This window comes from Pteropus vampyrus, unplaced genomic scaffold (assembly GCF_000151845.1).
Source record: "Pteropus vampyrus isolate Shadow unplaced genomic scaffold, Pvam_2.0 Scaffold71, whole genome shotgun sequence".
Taxonomy (NCBI): domain Eukaryota; kingdom Metazoa; phylum Chordata; class Mammalia; order Chiroptera; family Pteropodidae; genus Pteropus; species Pteropus vampyrus.
The window spans coordinates 542,771-552,474 of record NW_011888852.1 but is presented as its reverse complement, the minus strand read 5'-3'; positions in this window follow the sequence as shown (position 1 = coordinate 552,474).

Here is a 9,704-nt window from a genome sequence, read left to right as displayed (position 1 = left end):
GATTAAGCAGGCCGGGGGTCAGGTCCTTTCAGAAACCACCAGTGGCATTTGAATTAGTGTGATTTATGGCTGCTTTCAACTTAGCCTCTCCAAGAGACTTGACTTTTAAAAACTTAACCAGCAAAGCCCCTTTCTCTGAGATCACGGGTGGTCTTCTGAAGCAGATGTCAATTATTAGTGTATGAAGACAGAGGAATCTTTCTTTTTATCTTAATTTCTAGTGGCATTAAGGATTCTCACTGAAGGCAGAAATAGCTGTGCTCTATCGGTTTTGTTCGGGGTTGAGTTTAGCCAGCAGATCTCCGTGGAGGGATTTTCCTTACGTAGTTTGACTATTTACAGTAAATAGAAGATCTACAGAACCTTCTGCTGGTAATCCTTTAATAGCTGGTTAAGGAGGCGGGTTAGGGAGGCGGGTTAGGAACCCGGCTGCCCCACCATGAGGCTCACATCACACACCTTGATGCGCCCATCTCATCCGATCGCTCCTCTTGATGTTCTAAACACAGGACTAATTCCCCACAGAAAACTCTAAGAGGCCCATTTCCTACATCCAGCCTTCATTCATCTATACACCGTACATTCAGATAGCAGCATACGGTACGTACTTGGTAGCGAATGCAATGCCAGGGGCGACGCGGATGCTACGGAGTAAGGGAGAGACACGCCTGTTAAGGATTCGTAAAATAGGTCTTGATTGTAGAGACACAGGTGCAAGTTCACCTGGGACCTCGGGAGCTGGGCCGTTCTCGGGGAGTCGAGAAGAGCACAAAAGCCGGATGGTATTCGGGTAGGCCCCGAAGGATGGCAGGGGGCTTGGCCCGCAGCGGGAGAGTGGAAGGCGCGGGCACAGCACGTGCAAAGGCCCGGCTTATTCTGAGAGCGGCGAGCAGCATGGTGGCTGGAGCGTGGGGAGCAGGGGACACTGCTGGGCCCTGAGTGCCAGCTTGACAGGTGTCTAGTCTGCCGTGCCCTGGGCGTTGAACTGAGCCTGGAGGGGGTTTACTTGCCTTTAAACAAATGGATGACATGACGTAAACGTCTAACGTCTCTAGTCTTTCAGAAGCTCGGAAGGTAGAAAACTAGGCGAGGAGACCTCGCTCCAGAAGCAGAATAATCCCAGCAATTGGGAGGACACAGCCACCTGGACAGTGGGCAGAGGTGGACACTCAGTCCCTGGCCGGGAAGTAGCCTGTCTGTCATCAAGGTCATCTTGGTCCCATCCTGATTTTGAAGGGGGACAGTGCCAAACGTGAGAAATATGTTTAGGACGTGGCCAAAGCAGCTGCCCACGTCAAATCGACATGCAACCTGAGCCTCTGAGACGACCAAAGCCAGGGGTGACAGTCCACCCACCTTTGAGGGGCTGGGGACAGCATCATACATCTCACCCCAGCCAGGGCTCAGACTGAAGGTCCTGCTCAGCCGTGAGCGCCAAGCACCTCGGCCCCCACATCCGAGTCAGCCTTGGGGGTGAACTGTATTTGTCTTTTCATTTTCCAAATCTTAGCCAGTCACCTTCACCTGTGGGCTAAAAATCACCTTCACCTGTGGACTAAAATCACCTTCACCTGTGGGCTAAAATCTCACTTCTTTTCTCGGCCCCTTATCCTTATCTGAGAAATGCTGCCACTTCGGCTGTTTGTTCCCCGCCTGGCCGAGCGGCCTCCCCACAGGAAGTCCGTGGGGCAGGGGGACTGCTGGCTGGGCCCTGGTCTTTCTGCTTCTTCGCCTTCTGTCACTTCTGCTCGCGAGGAGGCCTCGTCTCCATGGCTGTGCTCACACCCCTGCAGTGATTGAAAGCCACAGGCCACATCCAAGATCTTTTCGGATATTTTGACCACAAATAAGTGTACTGAGAGGTAAATAAACGGGCCAGCAAGGAATAGAGCCCAAGCATGAAGTTGGGGGAGGGGTCACCCAGAAAATTCCAGAATCCTCCCCCAGAACCCTGCTCTCGTACTTGAGGGTGTCACCCCACGTGCTCTCCAGATGCCCAGAACTAACTTGACTTTCAGGAGAACGAACGTGTTAATGCTCACGCTGCTAAAAGCTGGCTTTGGATCTTGAGAGAAAGTGGGGTTTACGCAGTGTTTTTTCAAATGCAAGACTTAGAAAGTACAGGGTCAGAGTGAGGAGGAAAATTAGAATTGGTGCTTGTAGAGAGGAAATGTCACCTCCTTCAGTTACCGCCTGCTCCTTCCTGTCATGCCCCTCACTGTGGGACCTAAAGTCCTGGTCTCCAGCTTTCCAGCCACACAAGTTCCAGCAAATCTGTTGTCACCTCGGTCACCTGACAGCCACTGGCTGGATTCACGCGGTGGCACCCGAGATGAAACAGGGAGCGGAGCCCAGGGTTGCAGTCCAGTCATGTCTGGCTGTAGACTTTGTGTTCCCTAGAGGAATCTCAGGTTAAGAAAATCTGCACGGGAACACCTGAGTGCAGCTGTCAAACCTGAGGACAGAGGCAGCTTCGCAGATGTCCTTTCCTGAAATGTAAGTTTGACGAGGACGTTATGGCAGGTCAGGTCCCAGTCGAGGCCTCTTCAGAGAATGTCCTCTCTCAGTTTATAAACCTGTCAACTACCCACAACTCTGTGGAAGGCAGTTTTTTAGATGAGATTGACATTTAAATCAGTCAACTTCTAGTAAAGCAGATTACTCTCCATAATGTGGGTGGGCCTCATCTGATCAGTTGAAGGACTTAAGAGCAAAGACTGAGGTTCCCTGAGGAAGAGGGATATCTGCCCCCAAATGGTCTTCAGATTCAGCTGCAGCATCAACTCTCCCCTGCTGGCCTGCCTGGCAGGTTTCAGACTTGTCAGCACCCCCAATCACATGAGCCAGTTCCTTAAAATACCACCCTCTCTACGCGCGCGCACGCGCGCGCGCACACACACACACACACACACACACACACACATTGGGTCTGTTTCTCTGGAAAACAGACTGATAATACAAGGGCGAATCGGTCAATCAGTCCCCCAAGCTAAATAGATACCAGTGATCAAAGCTTGCAGAGTGGCTGGTAGAATCCCAAGAATTTCTTAAAATGTCACATTAGGAGCATTGGTCTGTAGGTCTGAAACTTCTGGAACTTCTCATCTTCTTCAGGCACAGTTTCCTTTGCTCCTTCCCCTTTCTCTTGCCTTCCTCCTAATAATTCGGATCGAGATCCTAACTCTCCACTTTTCTTTACTCTGTAGACTTTGCCCGTCATCAAAGATGAAATCCTCTATTAAGGGAAAGGCCTGGCTCTAGTTGGTTTTGGTATGATGACTAGATATTAGTTCAGGGACCATAAGCGAAAGAAATCTATGGTTCTATTCTGAAAAAATGGCCCAAACGATTCCTTTTGAAGTGAGCCCGTGCATTGAAACACAATTGTCATTTGTTATTAGATGTGGAAAACAGCCCGTAAGCATGATGTCAGCTGCCTCAGAGCTAGAGACCTTTTAATTAGTCTCTCTCTCCAGCAATTCAGGAAGCGAGAATTACTTTACTGTAAAAAGAGTGTACACGGAAAGAGCCCGAGGTCCCCAGTGACTCAGACAGAATCAAAGAAAGCAGCTCTGTCATCTATAGTTCCCAAGCATCATTTTCCTGAGTCCAGCAGAAGCTTGTTCCCCAAGACCCAAAGTCCCTGCAAGCATAACGTTTCCCTTCCTCAAAGCCAATCCCACCTACGTCATCTTATAAACCCACTTCGGGGGACCAATCTATGTTCACTATAAAGACAGGTTCTGCACTGTTTTCTAACACTGGGGTTCAGGATCCTAGGAGTGGCACCCCAGAACATTTCTCTCCCTGGTCTCAAGGTCCATCGTGCCATTTCATAAGCAAACTAATTCAGTTGCCAGTTTCCAATCTTCCTCAATCAAATGGTAGAATTTGCCAGTGTAGACTAGGAGCCTCGAGAAAAATCCTACATTAAAAAATACAGTAGAATCTGCCACACAAGAAAACAAACTCATGGTCTAGGTTTTTCTCATTTTTAAACACATTTGAGTTATGTAGGTTGATCTGCCACTCTATTCATGATCTATAGCTCTATGGGTATAATTATTGGTTTTTCCACCAAAATTTAGCCCACTGAATAGAATTATCCTCACCAAGAATATACCAGCTTTGGAGAGAGCTCCAAGAGATACATTTCAAAGAACTCAATTAACAGCAGCATTATCAGAATAACAAATTACCCAATCAAATGACGTCTTTGAAGGTAATATTTATCTGAATATTCAAGGTTTTTTTTTTTTTTTTGAAGATCTCAATACTTAATAACTAGACTTTGTACATTGGATGTTTCTGTCAGAAGTGATGAATATACTTAAAAGCAGACTTCATTTGGGGGATCCACTGATAATAATACATAACATTTGAAAACAGCTTATCTCTCATTGAGCTTTTACATCGATTATTTCATTTGATATTCGCTTCTGTCCCGTGAACGCTGTGACCAGCTTCATCTTACAGACAAGGAAACAGAGACTCAAGGAGATTAAATAACCAGCCTTAAAGATAATAAATGGTAGAAAGGTGTAGAAAATATGGCTTTAAAAGTTTCAGCCAGTAAATGGGGGAGCTGGCTTTTGAACCCTGGATTTCTGACCCCCGAAGCCCTGATCTTTCTGCCACACAATGCATTTAAGAAGTGACTTTCCATACTGAAGTAAAACGAGAGGAGATTCGGGTTTCATGACCATATTTATGCAGGAGAAGGCACAGGATGTTACGACCGAGCAGAGGACTCCTCGCTTCACCTTGCAGTGCTCGGCCAGAGCCAGGAGGACTCTGAGAGACCATTTGCGCTGGCAGCTCTAGCATGTTGAGCCGTGGCACCCAGAGTTCTGAGGGGGCGTCCCCAGTGGACAGAGCCTGGCTGGGGTCCCGTGGAGGCTCTCGGTCCTACACCAAACACAGGAACATTAGCATCTTCGTTTTGCAAGTGGAGATACGTGAACCCAGAGATTCCCAACTTTATTCTTAGTCCGCTAGCTCCAAATCCACTGACCTTCCTCCTACTCCAGGCTGGATTTCATCCCAAAAGTCCCCTCTTTTCAGTTAGTAGAGGGGTCTCAGTTCCACATTACCACTGCCCGTGGCTTTGCCGATACCATCAGGATACGATTATCCTGATCCGGCCCCCGCTCGCCAGCTCAGCTTCATCTCCCGCTCCAGCTCGATGTCTCACCATCCCCACCCCAAACCTACGCTCTAAGCTCACCGAGGCGCCCGAGCCTCCCACACACTCTACTCGCTGACGTCCGTACACAGCTCACTCTGCGCATAGCCTCTTCTTCAAGCTTTCGCCTCCTGGTCTCCTTGGGGAATGCGCACTGCAAGTCACGAATCATAACGTAACAAACAACACACATAACAACCATCGACACACAAAATGAATCATTGCAGATAGGTAATCCCTACATAAAGTCTTCCCTGAACTCTTTGCACAGTTTAAGTATTCTTTCTACTGAGGTGTCTATTGCTGTCCCTTTGTTTTAGCAATTGTCATATTATGTCACGATTGCATGCATGTCTTTCCTCTCACTAGGCTGTAAGCAAAAAAAAAAAAAAAATTTGCACAGAAAATTACATTTCTAGCCTGGAACAGTGCTTGACATATAATAAGCATTTATTTACTCATTATTTGTTACTATATATAAATATTTTTGTCTAATTATTATTCGTTAATTATAAATAGAAATGCAAATATGCATTTATTGTATATAATGTAGATAAATGTATTTGTTTACATTTACTGAATGAATGAATAACTCTGAGATCCCTTGAAGCCCCGTGATTCTTAGAGTAACTTACGAACCCCAAACTGGCTGTCGAGGCCCCGCCCCTCCTCAGCCGTCTCGTGTGCTCTCCTGCTGGCTTCCTTCTTTTTGACGCTGGGAATTCACACTTATGTTTCCCTTAGACTGTAATGGCAGATTGAGTCTCACCTGAGGACTCCCGCTCAGGTGCACCCCTCCGAGAGCCCCTTATCGAAAATGCACAAGCCCCCATCACACCCTGTCACCTAATTTACCTCCCTCCTAGTGCGCAGCATTCGTGAATGTATATGTAGCATTTACTTATTTGTCTGTTCACCATCTACCTCCCAATATAATGACTAAGTCCATAATAGGGAAGAAACTTTTCTTATTCATCATTAAAGTTCAAAACCGGATCATTACGTGGCATGTGGTAGATATTTAATAAACGTTTGTTGAACAACTGATTCAATGAGGTCAGACATCTGGTTGATCAAGTTGCTGGCTTACTGTTCCTCACCTCACCATCTCCTGCTCCTGAAATATTTATTCTGACCTTCACTTACATTTTCTGAAATCAGTTCAACATCAGACTAGACAACGTGTCCTCTCTTTTATATTGAAGGATGACGTAGCGACCTACGAAACTCGTGGGGATTTTTCCCCAGAAGAGGGGATGGGTTTAGGCAGAGGCCACACAATCTAGTGGTTAATAGCGAGGGCTCTGATGTCAGAGAGACTGACGGGAATCCCTCTACATTTAACGGTGGTGGGACTCTGTCAGTGGAGACAATAAACGTCCCTACCTCAGCGTAGTTGTGAGAATTAAATAAGAACTTAATGCATGAAAGCCCATGGTTGGCGTTCAACGATTTTCCGTTATTATTATACATCTTTTCTCCAGGTCCCCAAAGACCATAGTCCAAATGTCCGAAAAGAGAGGCAATGGCTTGATGAAAGTGGACAATAAGACAAAAAAGCCAAGAGACCAGATTCTAGTTCCACCGCCAACAATCTGAATGAGCCTGGACACATAACTTCTCTGGACCTCATTTTTCTTCATCTGTAAGATAAAGGGAGCAGATTGCGTAAGCTCTTCCAGGCCATTGTGTTCTGAGATTTGAAATCACGGGTCGTGGACAGAGACGACCGTGCTGTAACATCACCTGCCCTGTCTCTGCTCTCTCCCACGAGCTCACCGTCCACACCTGTCACATTTCCAGTTCTGACCCAAGGGTGCCATCTCCCTATCATTCCAGGAAAGCAGCAGTCCTGGCTGTGGTCTGCGCCCCTGCCCACCCTTCACCCCATCGTACCATTTCTGAATAACATTGGAGCAGAAACGCTCCAGGCTCCAGAGCACAGAATGCTAGAGCTGCCAAGGTCCCCGACCAAGGTCCCCGAGAGCTCATCTAACCCCGTTTTCGTCTCTCAGAACAGTGTATTCATCAACAGATGAATGGATTTTTAAAATGTGGCATAGACATTTGACGGACTATTATTCGGTCATAAAGAGAAGGGAATTCTGGTCCGCGCTACCACACGGATGCATCTGGAAGACAATGTGCTCAATGCAATTAAGGACACATGTATGATCCCACTTGTACATGGCAAATCCGTAGAGACAGAAGGTAGAATAGAGGTCACAGGGGCTGGGGGAGGGGTGGGGGTTCGTGTTTAGTGGGTGCAGAGCTTCTGTTGGGGCTGATGAAAAAGTGCTGGGTGTAGAGGGTGGTGATGAGTACACAGCATTGCGAACGTATCTGATGCCACCGCACTGCACATTTACGAATGCTTCAAATGGTAAATTTTATGTTATGGATATTTGACCACAACAGTTTTAAAAAATGTAGTCTATCACCAAATCAGGACCCCCTGGGGTCCAGCCCAAACCATGCCAGGCTCTCCCCGTGGGTCCCAGCAGCTAGCTGCACGTGACACAAGGTCCCTTGACAATTCTAATGAAACTGAATTTGGGGACCATTCATTCAGTCCTCCCTGTTTACAGATGAGAAGACTGAGGCCCAAGGTGTGTCTGGTCTCTAGAGAAGGACACTTTCTCTACACCCTCCCAGCATGCATGGATTTGGGGAACGGCGGAAAAGGCCCAGGGGACAGGAGGTGGCGGGAACCTGTCCCCGAGGTGTCTGGCCGTGAGGACACCTGTGCACAGTGCTCCCACAGCCTAGGCCAGCGGGGCCCACCAGGCATCTGGGGACGGGTGAAGGACTGTTACTTCCAACGTCGCTTGCTGGGTCTCCACCCGGGGATCCCCGCTCTGGCAGGGCTGCCCCGGCCACCATGGGACAGGAAGGAGCAGCGGGGCCGCCCGGCTCCCCGCACATCCAGCTCAGCGCAAATCCCCCAGTCCTGGGTCAACTGACTGCGCAGCGCGGGACGGGATTCAGGCTGCGCGGGATCCCAAGGGCGCGTGGCCTCTGCAATCTGTGTCACCGATGGCCGACTTTAAAAGGGAGCAGGTTGGGAAGGGCTCCGGAGGGGCCCGGGCTCCCCCCGTGAGGACAGAGCGGGCCGGTGCGGGCTGGTCCCTTGGCGTCACAGGGCCCCACCGGAGCCTGCCTCCGCCCAGCGCACCCCCACGGCGGAAACGGTCACGGTCTGCTCACGCGTGACACGCCACCGCCTCATTCGTCTGGTAGTGACAGGGTCTGTGCTGCGCTCTGAGACAGACGGGTGAGTCGAAGGTGAGTGATGCTGCGAGACAGATGGGGGAGGGACAGTCGCGAAGCGGGGCGGTGGGGACAGGCGGCGGCTGGAGGTGAGGGTGGCCGGACGTGGGGCAGAGTGGGGTCAAGGACCGGTTCTGCTCCTTACCTCATCCAGGGACCCGAGCAAGTCATTTAACGTCTCTGATTTTTTTTTTTTTTTAATCGTGGCAAAATATAGCTAATGTACAATTTGCCATTGTAACCATTGCCGTGTGACCATCACCAGCGCCCATCCGCAGAATTTTTTCTCCTTCCAAACTGAAGCTCTGACCATTAATCAATAACTCCCCAGCCCTGACACCCACCGTTCCTTCTGTCTGTGAATTTGACGGCTCTCGGGGCCTCACGTAAGTGGAAGCATACCGTATTTCTCCTTCTGTGACAGGTTTCTTTCACTGAGCATAATGTCTTCAAGTGTCATCCATGCCACAGCACGTGTCAGAATTTCATCTTGAGTCTCTTTAACTACTCCAGTACAGAATGAGGATGGTTTGGAACATTCTAGAAAAAAACGCAGTAAGAATCAGAGATAAAATATGTAAAGCTCTGACACAGAGCAGGTGCTCAGCAAGGGAAAGGTTTTATTTCTACTCTTATTGACAGTATAAGAAGGTGTGGGAAGAGTCTACAAGCAAAATGGAACGAGTCGAAGCCGCCTGCTCGTCGGGGCCTGTGAGGTGTGGGGAGGAACCGCAGAAGCTGCCCCCGGTGGCGTGGAGGTCGGAGAGAGACTGTGGCCAGGCTGCGGCGTGGGGGCCTGGCCTCGTTCTCCCCAGGTGTGTGTCGGGGAAGGTAGACAGGGTATGTCTCCTCCCCTAGTCTGTGATGATTTTCCAACACTGCTGAAGAAACAAACCCCTCTCAGCCACCACGGGGATGAAAGACCCGCCGGGTGCCGAATGCAGCCCCACGGGCTGTGGGAGGAAGCGAGTGAGGCGTCCCAGGGGACTCCCCGCACCTGACATCCAGGAAGGCGATCACAGCGATGAAAGGCCATTGCCTGCGGGGATGCTGCGGGCTCCAGATCGGCAGGTGCAAAGGAAGGGAGAGTCACGGGAAGAGACAGCAGCCCGCCACGAGCCGGAATCAGCAGGCGGGACGCAGGCAGGAGCGCGTCTCCGAGAACTTGCTGTCAGCGAGCCACAGTCTGGAATACTTGTTCCACGAGTAAAGAAATGAAAGAAGAAGAAATGCAAAATTACGGGAAAGC